Consider the following 13516-nt stretch of genomic DNA (forward strand, 5'->3'; position numbering starts at 1 on the left):
GTTGCCTAGTTACTGACTCCATAGCTCCCATAAAAGGACACCTGTTGTATTAGCCTATCGGATCTGAAGAAAATGCAGAAGCATTGAAACGCGTCACCCAACACGTCCATACGTCACTTCCGCTTTGTTGGTTCCTGGACTAAGTGCCTTGCGTTCCACGCTTGTCTTCCAGTTCCTGTCTACTGCGACGGCTCTGGCTCTCCATGTCCACTTAGACGCTGGTTGTCTTTGCGGACACCTCCATCGTTTTGCAGCCCAGCACCCAGCGATGACCCCGGTGACTACTTGCACATCCTAACGTGGACAGCGCTTCCAGGAGAACCTGCACCATGCACTTTGCCCACATCTGAGGAGGACGTCCCTGGACCCATTACTTGTCCTTGCCTTAACCTATTTCATCTTTGTGAGTAGCCATTTGGCTGTTTGTCCGTTTATAATTATCTCATTAAAGTTTCATGATACTGCACTTAGATTGGCGCTTCTTGCTGTTTTTTACATTGTTTTTTCAGAGTTGCCTGCTTCCACTCTCAAGTGAGCTGCCGCTGGTGCTTTTTATCAGATCTTTAATTTCAGTGACTTTTTTTATATATATATATACATACAATTTTTCTATATATATATAATTTTATTGACTATCACACCCTGGATGTTTTTTCACATTTACTTTGGACTCTTTATATGCATGTTTGTATGTTCTAGCGCCATTTATCCTTTTTTGTATACGCCACCCATGGCTTGAGCCATAGAGCTCTTCTGGCCGTAACTGATGCCAGCATAGCCCTGGCAGAGGAACAAATTACATCCACTGCAGCTTTTGCCACGAAATCACCTGCCAGTTTCAATTCTTGAAGAGAACTGATTATCTTCTCCTGGTCAGCCCCCTCACAAACAGATTTCTCTATATTGGCAGACCAACCAGAAATCGCTTTTCCTACTGCAGCTGATGCCATCGCAGGTTTACATGCACCAGCTGCTGTGCAATATGCTTTTTTCATGTCTTGATCGATTTTTCGATCCAACATGTCCCGGAAAGTTACTGCATCCTCTATGGGTAAAGTAACGTGTTGCAAGTTGCATCAAGGAAGCATCGCCCACTGGTGATTGGGATAGCGAATTCACCTTTTGTTCTTTCAAAGGATACAGTTTAGTAAATCTATTATTCAGATTAGCTCTCTTGTCCATTCTCTCCCACTCATCCTTGATGAGATCTTCCAGTTCCTCGATAAAGGGAAAGGACTCTGATTCCCTCTATAGATTAGGGAAGTACTTCCGAACCTTGTGAGGGGTCTCTTTCGCCTCCTCCCATCCTATGGCTTCCTTCACTGACCTTATGAAGGGTAGGCTAGAGTAAAGTCAAATCCAGTAGAGGTCTCCGCCTCAACATTGTCGGAATCTGAATCCGAATATACGGGCAGATTCTGAGCTACAGAAGATGTGCTCGGGCCGGCCTGCTCTTGTTCAGGAAGTGATGTCTCCAGGATAGTCTCCCGTACAGACTCTCTGATGAAGTCAGTCACCTCTCTTACAACAGATTCCTTTTCTCTGGTTACTTCATTGAAGAATGCCTGGCAGGCCAATTTGTCTGGCAAAGCTGGAGCTCCTCACACCCAGCAAGTGTTTGCTGCAGGGCGGGTGTGATAGCTCCTTTTGTGACGGGGAGAAGGGCAACTCCGGTGTGAGAAGAGCAACTCCGGTGTGAGCGACTATAATGAGAGTGGCTGCGACCAGAGTGACGATGGCAAGATGAAGATCTTGAGCGACTTCTCCTAGATCTCCCATGACTCGAAGTATGACTGGAGCATCTGTGATGCTTGGAATTGGTAGATTTACCAGAAATCGCATGATTAGCGAATATGCACTCTTTTTTCTCTCCTTCATACCTACCATGAATGCTGGCGCTTCTTACCTCATATGATAAGGATGGTCTGCTTGGGCAGTGGCTTCCATGAAAACAGTGCACCATAAGACAGTATCTAGAAACCATACAGTATAGGATTGCATGAGTAGTCACAGACATAAAAAGATCACTTATTAGCACAAGCAAAAGAGATGTGGACTTACCTGAGAGCATCAAAAATGCCAAGAAAAATCCTTTTGTAATATGTAACCATCAGCATAAACTTACAGATTACAAGGCTATTTAAATTCCCCTCCTCCGTCGCGCCGGAAATGACATCACCGCACATGTGCAGTAGTGCTATGTAGTCCCCGGTGCCATCTTGAAGAAGGGCAAAAGTTCCAGTAGTATGACCTCACTTGCCCAGGCGCCTGTGCAGAGAGCTGATGAGGACACTGCAGCCATCTTGGAGATTCCCCTTGCCTGTGGAACTATAGAGCCCAGCAGAACTTTAAAACACACAAAAATGAAAGGAAACGACACACTTACAGGAGTGGAGACAGGTAGGAAGCCACTGTGATTTTTTTAAGCTTCTTTAAAGCTTATATGTGCCAGAAATCCTTGCCCCTGAGACCACCAGAGAGGGGCTCTCTCCATAAAGACTCCTTTAGAGGCTGAACAGGAGAGACTTCCAGCCAGAAGAGGCTAACCTGGTGGGGCGAATATGGTAAGGGTGCAAAGTCTTGTCTTTCCAATCTTGTCAGATGAGGAAAAAAAAAAGAGAATGAAGTGGGGTGCCTCTCCTTCAAATTTATAGCTAACCAATCCTGTCAGGTTGTGGGGGCAGAGTCACAACCCAGTGTGTGCTGCCATGGCGATGCGTCAGAAAAACAGGTTTATTCAAAACAACATAGTAACTTACATATACAGCATAAAATGAACAGCACAGATCCCAGTACTTCCGTTCTCGGCCGCGGCCAGAAGTGATGACACCTGATTCTTCCCTGACGCGTATCGTCCCTGCCCACGTAACTTTATCAAAGGGTCATAGAGTCAGGCATCAGGTGTCTATTTATATAGTCAGTTCTTAATCAACAAAGTGGATTATAGGTGTATCCTCACTCAGTAGCTTGGATTGAAATACTAATAGGTGTATCCTCACTCAGTAGACGCCATAAATAACCATATGAGATCTAAGCAATTATAATAAAAAGACCCCCTGATAACAGATCCGAATAAAAAATATAAAAATTTAAAAAATAAAACAAAAAAAGGAAAATAAAAACATATAAACTAGCCTATATAAAATCTCCATAGGACAGGGCCATCTGGTGGTGATTCATCAAGACACACCTTAAAACCCAACAGACAGATGACATCTAGTGGTAAGAAAGTGGAATCTCGTAAATGAAATGTAATCATAAGCAAAGATACTTGTTCTAATTCACCTATATTGCCATCTTGTGGATAAATAGTGATAATGATAAAAAATTCCACACTATAGGTAAATGTCAGGAGATAAAAGCATACGACACAAACAAAGGAGGTAAGTACAGGAAACTAGATAGGGTATAACCTAGTAATAGTCGCATAAAAAAAAAAAAAGAAATCGAATAAAAAATCATCAACAGGGAAGAAGCATATAAGAGCAAAGAGGAGGGGAATAAAAAAGTACTAAAAAAGTAATAAAGAAAAAAAAATAATAATAATAAAAAAAAAATACAAAAAGTAATAAAAAAAAAAGTAGATAATGAAAATTTAATAATTCGAAATAAAACATGGGAGATAAATTTACTACCCAGACTTTTTTTAAATCTGTGGACAGAAATAGTTACTTGCATTTAGATAGCTGTTATTATACACCATGGTTAGACAACATACCAAAGGGCCAATTTATTTGATTGAGACGGAACTGTACAACAAAAGAAATGTTTATGAAGCAAGTAAAATTAGTTGGAGAGAGATTTGTGCAAAAAGGTTACTGTCCAGAAGTCATTGATGAAAGAATAAGAGATGTGGCGGCGGTGGACAGAGAAAAGTTAATACAAGACACAATTAGAAATACAGAAAATAATAATACTTTATCTCTTGTTATGGACTTCAATGCCCAACACAAACAAGTTGAAAGAATTGTTAGAAAATATTGGGACATTATTAAGGCAGACCGCCATCTCGGTGCTATCCTTCCCGAGAAGACATTATGCAGAATTTCACAATAAAGACCCCTCATCCCTTTTGGTTTGTGGCATTGAAAAATATAAACCCCATTGGAGAGGAGACAATAAAGTGATTAAAATTAGCCAGCTTGAGTCAAAATGGATACATGAAATACGGACTCTGACTCCTTTGGGTCATAACGTTGAATTCGACCTCAACTGTTTTATTTCAAATTATTCATTTTTCATTTTCTACTTTTTTTATTTTATTACTTTTTTACTACTTTTTTATTCCCCTCCGCTTTGCTCTTATATGCTTCTTCCCTGTTGATGATTTTTTTATGCGATTTTGGTTTTTTATGCGACTATTACTAGGTTATACCCTATCTAGTTTCCTGTAATTACCTCCTTTGTTTGTGTCGTATGCTTCTATCTCCTCACATTTACCTATGGTGTGGAATTTTTTTATCATTATCACTATTTATAGTGAATTAGAACAAGTATATTTGCTTATGATTACGTTTCATTTGAGATTCTACTTTCTTACCACTAGATGTCATCTGTCTGTTGGGTTTTAAGGTGTTTCTTGATGAATCACCACCAGATGGCGCTGTCCTATGGAGATTTTATATGGGCTAGTATATATGTTTTTATTTTCCTTTTTTTGTTTTATTTTTTACATTTTTATATTTTTTATTCGGATCTGTTATCAGGGGGTCTTTTTATTATAATTGCTTAGATCTCATGTGGTTATTTATGGCGTCTACTGAGTGAGGATACACCTATTAGTATTTCAATCCAATCTACTGAGTGAGGATACACCTATAATCCACTTTGTTGATTAAGAACTGACTACATAAATAGACACCTGATGCCTGACTCCATTACCCTTTGATAAAGTCACGTGGGTGGTGATGATATGCGTCAGAGAAGAGTCAGGTGTCATCACTTGTGGCCGCGGCCGAGACCAGAAGTACTGGGATCTGTGCTGTTCATTTTATGCTGTATATGTAAGTTACTATGTTGTTTTGAATAAACCTGTTTTGAATACTGCACAATGGGGATACTCCTCTCTATTGCATGCCTCCACCCAACTTGCCGAACTTGAGGCCTTCCATTTGGAGATTTGCCAGACCTGTGACGATCGGAGGAGACTGATTGATTGATGGTGTTTCATCCACTTCCTGATTGCAGGCTCGACTTGACCCTAGGGGTCTTTGCTAGAGGTGAGAGGCTGGAATGTGTGGCGCACCACAGAGTACGGTTAAGAGGGATCAGTCACCTATCATCTTTTGCACTTTTTTTAATCTATTTTTTACACAAACTGTTTTATGAAGACCCACTTTGTTCATGTTGGAACTGTATTACATTAATTGGATCGACTTGTGGCTATTTTTATAGCGTTTCTGGACTTTTTTGCACTTTATGCGATTTGTTTCTGCATGCAACTTTTTATCTCATGCGTTTTTTTTTTTTTTTTTTTTTTTCTTGATGCACTTTTAGACTATTTTTGGATTTATTCACCTTCATTTAGATTTGTTTATTTGATGTCATATTTCATGAATTTTCACTGTCATTTATCCAATGTCACTTCTTATGAATTTAGTGGATGTTTAGTCACTTTATTTATGTGATTTTGTTCTTTTCGCATATGCACTTTACTTGAGGAATTGGATTATATTTATTTCATCACGTTTATGCACTTTGAGTTAGCGCCACATATCTCTATTTCCCTTACCGTCAAAGTCATAATGTCAAATGAGCACTTATACAAAATCTGTGCAAACTTGGTTTTAAAATCAAGATGAGAGGACTGAACCCTCAGTCCTCTCAGTGTTATCTGTAACTTATAATACTCAGCCAGAGTTGCCTCATGTAGTTCCATCGTGACTGATCGTTGCATGAGTTTCTCCATCTTCTGTGTCAATTGTATCATAGAGGACTGGGTTAAGAAATCCCTTGATGTCCGTAAAGATTAGAGAAACATCAATCTCCGAATATGAGAAGGAGCCACTGATAGCCATTTGTATATTGATTCCAAACACTCACCGATGCCCGCTTTCAAGGGATAAATATCTTCAAATATGGTTAAGGAAAGCTGCACCCGGGCCACAATTAGTGCAAAGCAATCAGGTCTTCCCACTGATCATACATATAAGCAAAAAAGTCTAAAGGATTACTGCACTTAAAAACTTTGTTTATACATGCAAAGATTTGTAAAGTTACATCTCAGAAAGTGTTCAAAAAGATTTCTGTTACTTGCTCACACCCTTCCTCAGATAGAACACCTCTAACATTTTGATCACAGACATTGAAATTTAACATTTTTCCAAAAAGAATCACATATGGAATCAATCTATGGTTAATCCCTATTAGCACAATTGTATTCCTTCGTTCATTAATCATTTCACACCACTGATATACAAATGGTTAACCATGTAGAGACTCATAATCCAAATATTCAGAAGGATACCATAAAATACTTTTATAGATCATGTATTATAAATCATACAAATAGATAAAGATCCAAATCTGTATTTAAATCTTTTGGAGTAATAGTATCAAGAAAATGTATCCAATGAGCCTCACGTTATCTTAAGATTAGTTCACGATCACCCCCTCTCCTGTTTTTATTAATGCTTTTCAGCACCATGAATTTTAACTGGGAAATTGTATGCCCCTTCTCTATAAAATGTCTAACTAGTGGTAACTGTATTAATTGCACACATGTTTAAATTCTGCATTTTTAACTATAAAAACTCATCCCCCCCCAGAACATTATATGTACAATTTTCTGAAAGCAGAAGACCTGTAGAAAAAAAAGATCTTTGTTACATTTTGTTTATTTCACAGAAAATATATTGTAGTGACTCCATGCACAGCATTTAATTACTTTTAGTGGGATGCATTTTCAAAAGTAGAGACACCAGGCAGCTTTAAAAAAAAAAAAAAACAACATAATGTTTTGAATATCTGAGGTTTATGTATTTGCTCTGTATTTTATTTTATCTGTGGGATGTAGGCTTGAGTTGGGCTATTTATTTATTTATTACAATATAGTTCTATTTAAAAGGTTTTTATTTTGCTTTCTCAGGTATATAGGGAGCAGTAACAATGAGTATCTCATTTACTCATCTACTCTCTCAAGTTTTTTTTTTTTTTTTTTTAGTTTTTTTTTTTTTTAAATAAAGTGTTCACCTCTCGTCTATCCATCTTATTTGGAATTGGATTACATTACAATATTGGCTGCATTAAAGCCCCGTTAGGGGGTTTCCTGTTTTCCATATATATTTTGGGGTGCGCAGCCTCCTGTGTCTGTGCTCCTTTGAGTGTCCCCCTTTTTTGTTGTTAAATAAAGTGTTCTTTTGAATATCCTTTCTTACTCTGGTACTTTTACCGATACAGGTGATTTTAGCTGTATTAGTGCACTTGTTATAAAAAAAAAAGTACCGTCTGTGATACTTTTTCTTTTGCACTAACATCCAGTACTGCTTGTACCTTGAAGAAAGGGGTACACCTTGTAATCTTGTCCTGAAAATTTGGATGATAGTGCAAATAAAAAAAAAGTATCACAAACCATACTCAATTTTTTTTTTTAATGATACAGGTATCTCTCAATACAGGTTTGCGCACTACCCATTTTATTTAGAAACTGAAACCCTACCAGTTTTTTTTTTTTTAAATACTCCTATAGTGTTATAAACCTATTTTATTTTAGTTTTCTGATGTTGGGGAATTGATTCATTTTCAGGTTATATATTTTTAGTTATTACAATTAGTTCTTATTTTTATGGAAATGATTAAAATGTAGTATATGACCTATGTGGAAATCTAATCTAAAAAAAGGGCTGAATGTCAATGTTGCACCAGAAAAAGGCCAATTCTAGATTATGAATTGTGAATTCACAAATAGGTATACTCCATTGCTGAAGAAATTACATTTTCCATACAGTATACTGTATCAGTTAATTGTAGTTGGTACACCTTGTTCTTTATATTTTACAATACAAATTTTGAAAGTTGCCTAAAGACTTGCCAAGTACTGGACTGAAGGCTAAGTTCACCTTTGTTCACCTTTTTTTCTAAATTACAGCCCTCTAATATACTTTTGCAGAAATAATAAAGCTTTCCATTTATTCTACACGCTCACCTCACTGTCCTCATATCTGATTAAAAAAAGCTTCTCTATAACTTCTGCCTTACTTCCTGGACAGACTATAGGTCATGACACAGTAAGGAGTTGACCAGCTGACCTCATTAGCACACACCCTGCATCATTTACCCTCCTACCTACCACCCATTTTCAGGTGCACATTTTTTAAATGAAATGCAATCGATAAGTGATCATTGTTCTCACTAAATACACAGGCATCAATTTTTTTTTTTTTTTTTTTTCTACCTTAACTTTCATCTTGAATAGATTGTTCATTTGGAGTGTGCTGAGCGATTAGATAACAGCCTGGATAGAGCTGTAGTATTGAAAACAGGAGTTTTCTGGTTCTGTAAAGCTTACCATACACCATATCTCCTTTAGATCTACCATCAACTATGTAGTGCAACCTGATTGTATACAGAGTGATTGGATAGATGGTGTGTCTTCCTATTATATACAGTGCCTTGAAAAGGTATTCATACCTCTTGTAAAAATGTATGTATTTCATTGGGATTTTATGTGATAAAACAAAACAAAGTGGCGCATAATTGTGAAGTGGAAGGAAAATAAGTGGTTTTCCAAATTTTTTACAAATAAATATCTGAAAAGTGTGGCGTGCATTTGTATTCAGCCCCCTTTACTCTGATACCCCTAAATTAAGGGGAAAAATTAAATTATGCATATCATGGTGTAGTTTATTCGTTAGCCTATCACATCACTACACCCCATCCCCCACCCAACCTTTTTTCACTCCTAGCTAACCCCTTTTATAACCAATCCAACTAACGAATAAACTACACCATGATATGTATTACTTAATTTTTCTATAATATGAATCCACTAGTGACCAAGTAACAACCAGCCTACAGCTGCCAAGCACTTCTATACACTCTTCTAACATTATTTAATGACGACTCACAAAAAGTCTTTGCATGTCCATCTGCAGGTGTTTTACCCCCCATCCTCCTCTACGGGTCCTAGAACATGGCCCCCTGCAAGCTCGGTGGACTATGCACCCACCCGGAGGACAGGGGGGGGGGGGGGGAACGTGTGGCAGTGATGGGATCACTAGACAACTACAATCCTGCAATGCTGGTTTGTGCGATATATCCTCATGTCTTCATCCACTCATTGGTAACTATACATCTATGTGCACGGAGATATAATTTTGCTCAATTTGAAATGCTATACCTACCTTTTTTTTATATTGTCCAATGACTTTAATTAGATATTTTGATATTTTGCTAGAATATAAATCCCCCTGAAGAGACCAGAAATCTCAAGGGTCAAAATGCATCAGGGTTTTTCATGTGGATACATATGTCATAAATACAATTGGCAAACCATGCTTGTACATAGTGTGTTCTTTGCTATGAGTGATGTTCCATGTTTGTTTTTGTGTCGCACCACCTATATGGATGATTCATTATTGTTCATTTGGAATTATTATTGTCTGTTAAAGCGGGGTCCACCTATCTATCTTTTTTTTTTTTTTTTTTTTTTTTTTTTGAGTTCATTCACAAACTTTTCTTCTCAGCATTACATACTCACATATTGTGTGTAATATGTCCGCCTGTGTCAGATTTCGTCGGAAAGAATAACTTATATTATTCACTGCAGGCAGTTTCCATCTTCATTGTGGGCATTTGAAGCCCACAAGCATTTATTTCCTGGATGTGGTGAATGCTGTGCTCCCAGCATTCACTGCTCGTTCCCGCACATGCTCAGTGGCATCCTGGGAAGCCTGAGACTAGCTCCCAGGAGTCTGGGAGAGGCTAGAAACACGCCTACTCCCACGGGAGGAGAACCAGGAAGTGCAAAGAAGAATAGAAAAATAAAAGGTAATTACGGCGATTTAAATTTTTTTAAACAGCATGTCAGCATCTAGGCAAGGAAGAGAATACATACAGATATTGTTCAAAATTTGGGTGGAACTCTGCTTTAAATAAATGATTTTTCTCCAAGCGTCTTCCAGGACAGCCCATGAGACCTTGGGCTCCTCCTACCAGGACAGGAAACACGTCACCCCCACCAGATAAAAGGGCGGTCCTCCAGGCCCATGTCAGTTATTTGTGTTTCCTCCGGACGGGGGGTAACATGTTCATGGAACCTGCTCCCATAGGCCTTATAAGCAGGGGCTTTGTATGGCCTTTTTCTGGGGCATATCACTTACCTCTTCCTCTGCCAGAAGCAGCACACCGCTGGGGAGGTTGGCTGTGTTGCTGTTCTCTGTCCTCAGTGCCTGGAGAGGGCCAGGACCGGTGTGAGGTCGTGCCCCTAGCGCAGTGCATTGCACTCTAGCTCAGCTGAGCTTCAGTTGTCCTTCCCTGCCGACAGCCTGGCTGATCTGAGCAAGGAATGGAGGAAGCCGCAGCATTCGAGGGGGCGGAGCTATTGCGCTCCAAGCTGGCCCACAGGAAGTGCCTGGAGAGGGTTACTTCCGGGGCATATGACATCATCATCGGGCACCGGAGACGAGGTTCCAGTCTTCATAAACGGCGCGAACAGAGAATGCTGGCTGCTGGTGTTTCTTGGTGTTAAGCAGCCAGGCTGTGGATGACCAAGAGGGGCAGAATGGATCCTCCTGCAGTACCTGCACAGGCAGCGGATGCAGTTCCCAACACCAGCACCTCACAGGTAAGCCTGGGGTGTTCTGTCCCCACCTTACTATCCCTGTGAGTGTTCCCTCCCCCTCCCCCCTCTGTAGTAGTGGGTGTAAGGGGACACATTTCCTCCCTCCTGCATGTGGTGTTACGGAGTGATTGTGTGGCTTTAATTACATTGTGGGGCATTTATTTTGTCTTGCAGACCAAGACTCATGACAAGGCCCAAGCGCAGCCACTTAAAAGGAAATGTGCGGTTTGCGCAAACAAATTGAGCTCCTCATGGAGCAAAGCAGTTTGTCGCACCTGTATAGAAGGCCTAGTAAAGGATGACCCGGTTGCCTCTTGCCAGAAGATGCTTACTTCTGTTAGGGATGAGCTTGCGTCCACCTTCAGTTCCTTTAGAACGCTTATTGACAAGCTCCAGACTCCAGCAGAGAGTCCGTCTTCACTGAAGGCGTCAGTAAGCACTCCGCAGCAGGCAGAGAGTGAAGACTCTGAGGCTGAGGTCAGATCTACCCGTTCTTCTCTGGAAGAATCAGGGTCAGATACAGAGCCCAGAGATAGAGAATCCACTCGAGGCTCAAGATTTAAGTTATCTGTGGAGGATGTAGATGACTTATTAAAGGCTATCTATACTACCCTTGAATTAAAAGAGGAAGAGGTTCAGTTATCCAAACATGATCTTATGTATAAAGGATTACATAAGAGAAAATCAAGAGTGTTTCCAGTTCATAGTTCTTTGGTTGATACTATTAAACTGGAATGGGATAATCCTGAGAGAAAACCATTCTTCTCCAGTAACCTAAAAAGGAGGTTTCCTTTTGATGAGAACACTGTGCAGCCATGGAATAAGAATCCCAAGTTAGACGCACCTCTTTCAAAGGTTTCAAAAAACTCGGACCTGGCGTTTGATGATATGGGTACGCTTAAGGATCCGATGGACAAGAGGGGGGATATCCTTCTCCACAGAGCCTGGGACTCAGCAGTTGGAAACCTGAAACCAGCTTTGGCTTCCACTTGTGTGGCCAGAAATCTGGAGGTTTGGTTGACTCAGATTCAGTCACATCTGTCAGCAGGTACCTCCAGAGAGCAAATTTTAAAGTCTTTTCCTCTCCTATTTCAGGCAGTGGGTTTTTTTGGCAGATTCTTCCGCTGAGTCGGTAAGAATGTCAGCCAGGACTTCGGCTCTAGTGAACTCGGCCAGGAGAAGCCTTTGGCTTAAGACCTGGTCAGGGGACTCGGCCTCCAAGTTGCGCCTTTGTGGCCTTCCTTTAACTGGCGATCATTTATTTGGCCCAGGTCTACAGGAGGCACTGGAACGCACGGCTGATAAGAAAAAGGCGTTTCCAGAGAAAAAGAGTTCAGACAGCCAGAAAATTTTTTCGTGGCCAAAACGGGCAACAGAGTCCTAGAGAAAGGGACAGCAGGCCGAAAAAGCATTGGACTGGGCACAAAGGCAGAGGCAAAGGGGGAGTGCTATTTAACCCTCCTCAACAGCCCGCCAAGCCGCAGTGACTTGTGTTCTCCGGTGGGAGGGAGATTGAGGGCCTTCACCCCACAGTGGGCAGCAGTCACTCTGAGCCCCTTCGTCCTGGACCTAGTGACCAACGGGTACAGGCTGGAGTTTGTTCACCAACCACCAGAACGTTTGTTGGTCACATTTCCTCCACAAGATCGGGAGAAAGCAAGGGCTCTGGGTCTCCAGATCGGAGACTTATTAGATCAAAAAGTCCTGATTCCTGTTCCTCGATCGGAGCGGGGCAAGGGATTCTATTCCCATGTATTTGTGGTCAGAAAGCCAGCAGGAAAGTTTCGACTTATCCTGAATCTCCGGACCTTAAACAAGTCCATCGGATCCAAGCATTTCCGTATGGAGACGGTTTTTACAATCAAAAACCTACTATACCCAAACTGCTTTATGGCCACGTTGGACTTAAGGGATGCTTATCTTCACATCCCTATCCATCCAGCCTTCCAAAAGTTTTTGAGATTGGCAGTGAAGACGGGTATGGGGACCCGACATTTTCAATTTCAGGCCCTCCCCTTCGGTCTTTCCTCAGCCCCACGCATCTTTACGAAGGTGTTGGGGGAAGTGCTGGCTCCTCTAAGATTAAAGGCAATAACGGTTATCCCTTACTTAGACGACCTCCTGATAGTGGCAAAATCATACCAAAGGCTGTTGGAAGATCTCCAGGCTGTACAGGACTTCTTACAGTCCCTAGGCTGGCTAATAAACAAAGAAAAATCGTCCTTGATTCCGGCCCAGAAAGTAACTTATCTGGGTTACGATTTTTGCTCCGTGAACCAAAAAGTTTTTCTTCCTCAGGAGAAGATTACCAAAGTGTTCCAGACTATGTCTACATTGCAGACCAACCAGTCGGTCTCTCTGAGACAGGTGTCGAGGGCAGTGGGTCTTATGACCTCATGTTTTCCCGCAGTACCATGGGCGAGACTCCGTCAGCGTCCGTTACAAAGGTTTTTTTTAAGAAACTGGGACGGGGACGTAAGGTCCCTGGAGTCAAGGATCTGGCTTCCCGACAGGATAAAAAGAAGCCTGTGGTGGTGGAGAGCTGGTCAGCACCTAGCAGGAGGTCTCCCATGGTCCTTTCCCATTTCCCGAAGGATTACCACGGATGCGAGTTCCTGGGGATGGGGGGCCCACCTCAGCAATGCAGTAGCACAAGGAGAGTGGTCCCCAGAGGAGGCAAGGGCCTCATCCAATCAAAGAGAGCTGCTTGCAGTCCAGAGAGCCCTCCAGTCTTTT

The sequence above is a fragment of the Aquarana catesbeiana genome, linkage group LG06 (assembly GCF_042186555.1).
Source record: "Aquarana catesbeiana isolate 2022-GZ linkage group LG06, ASM4218655v1, whole genome shotgun sequence".
Classification (NCBI taxonomy): Eukaryota; Metazoa; Chordata; class Amphibia; order Anura; family Ranidae; genus Aquarana; species Aquarana catesbeiana.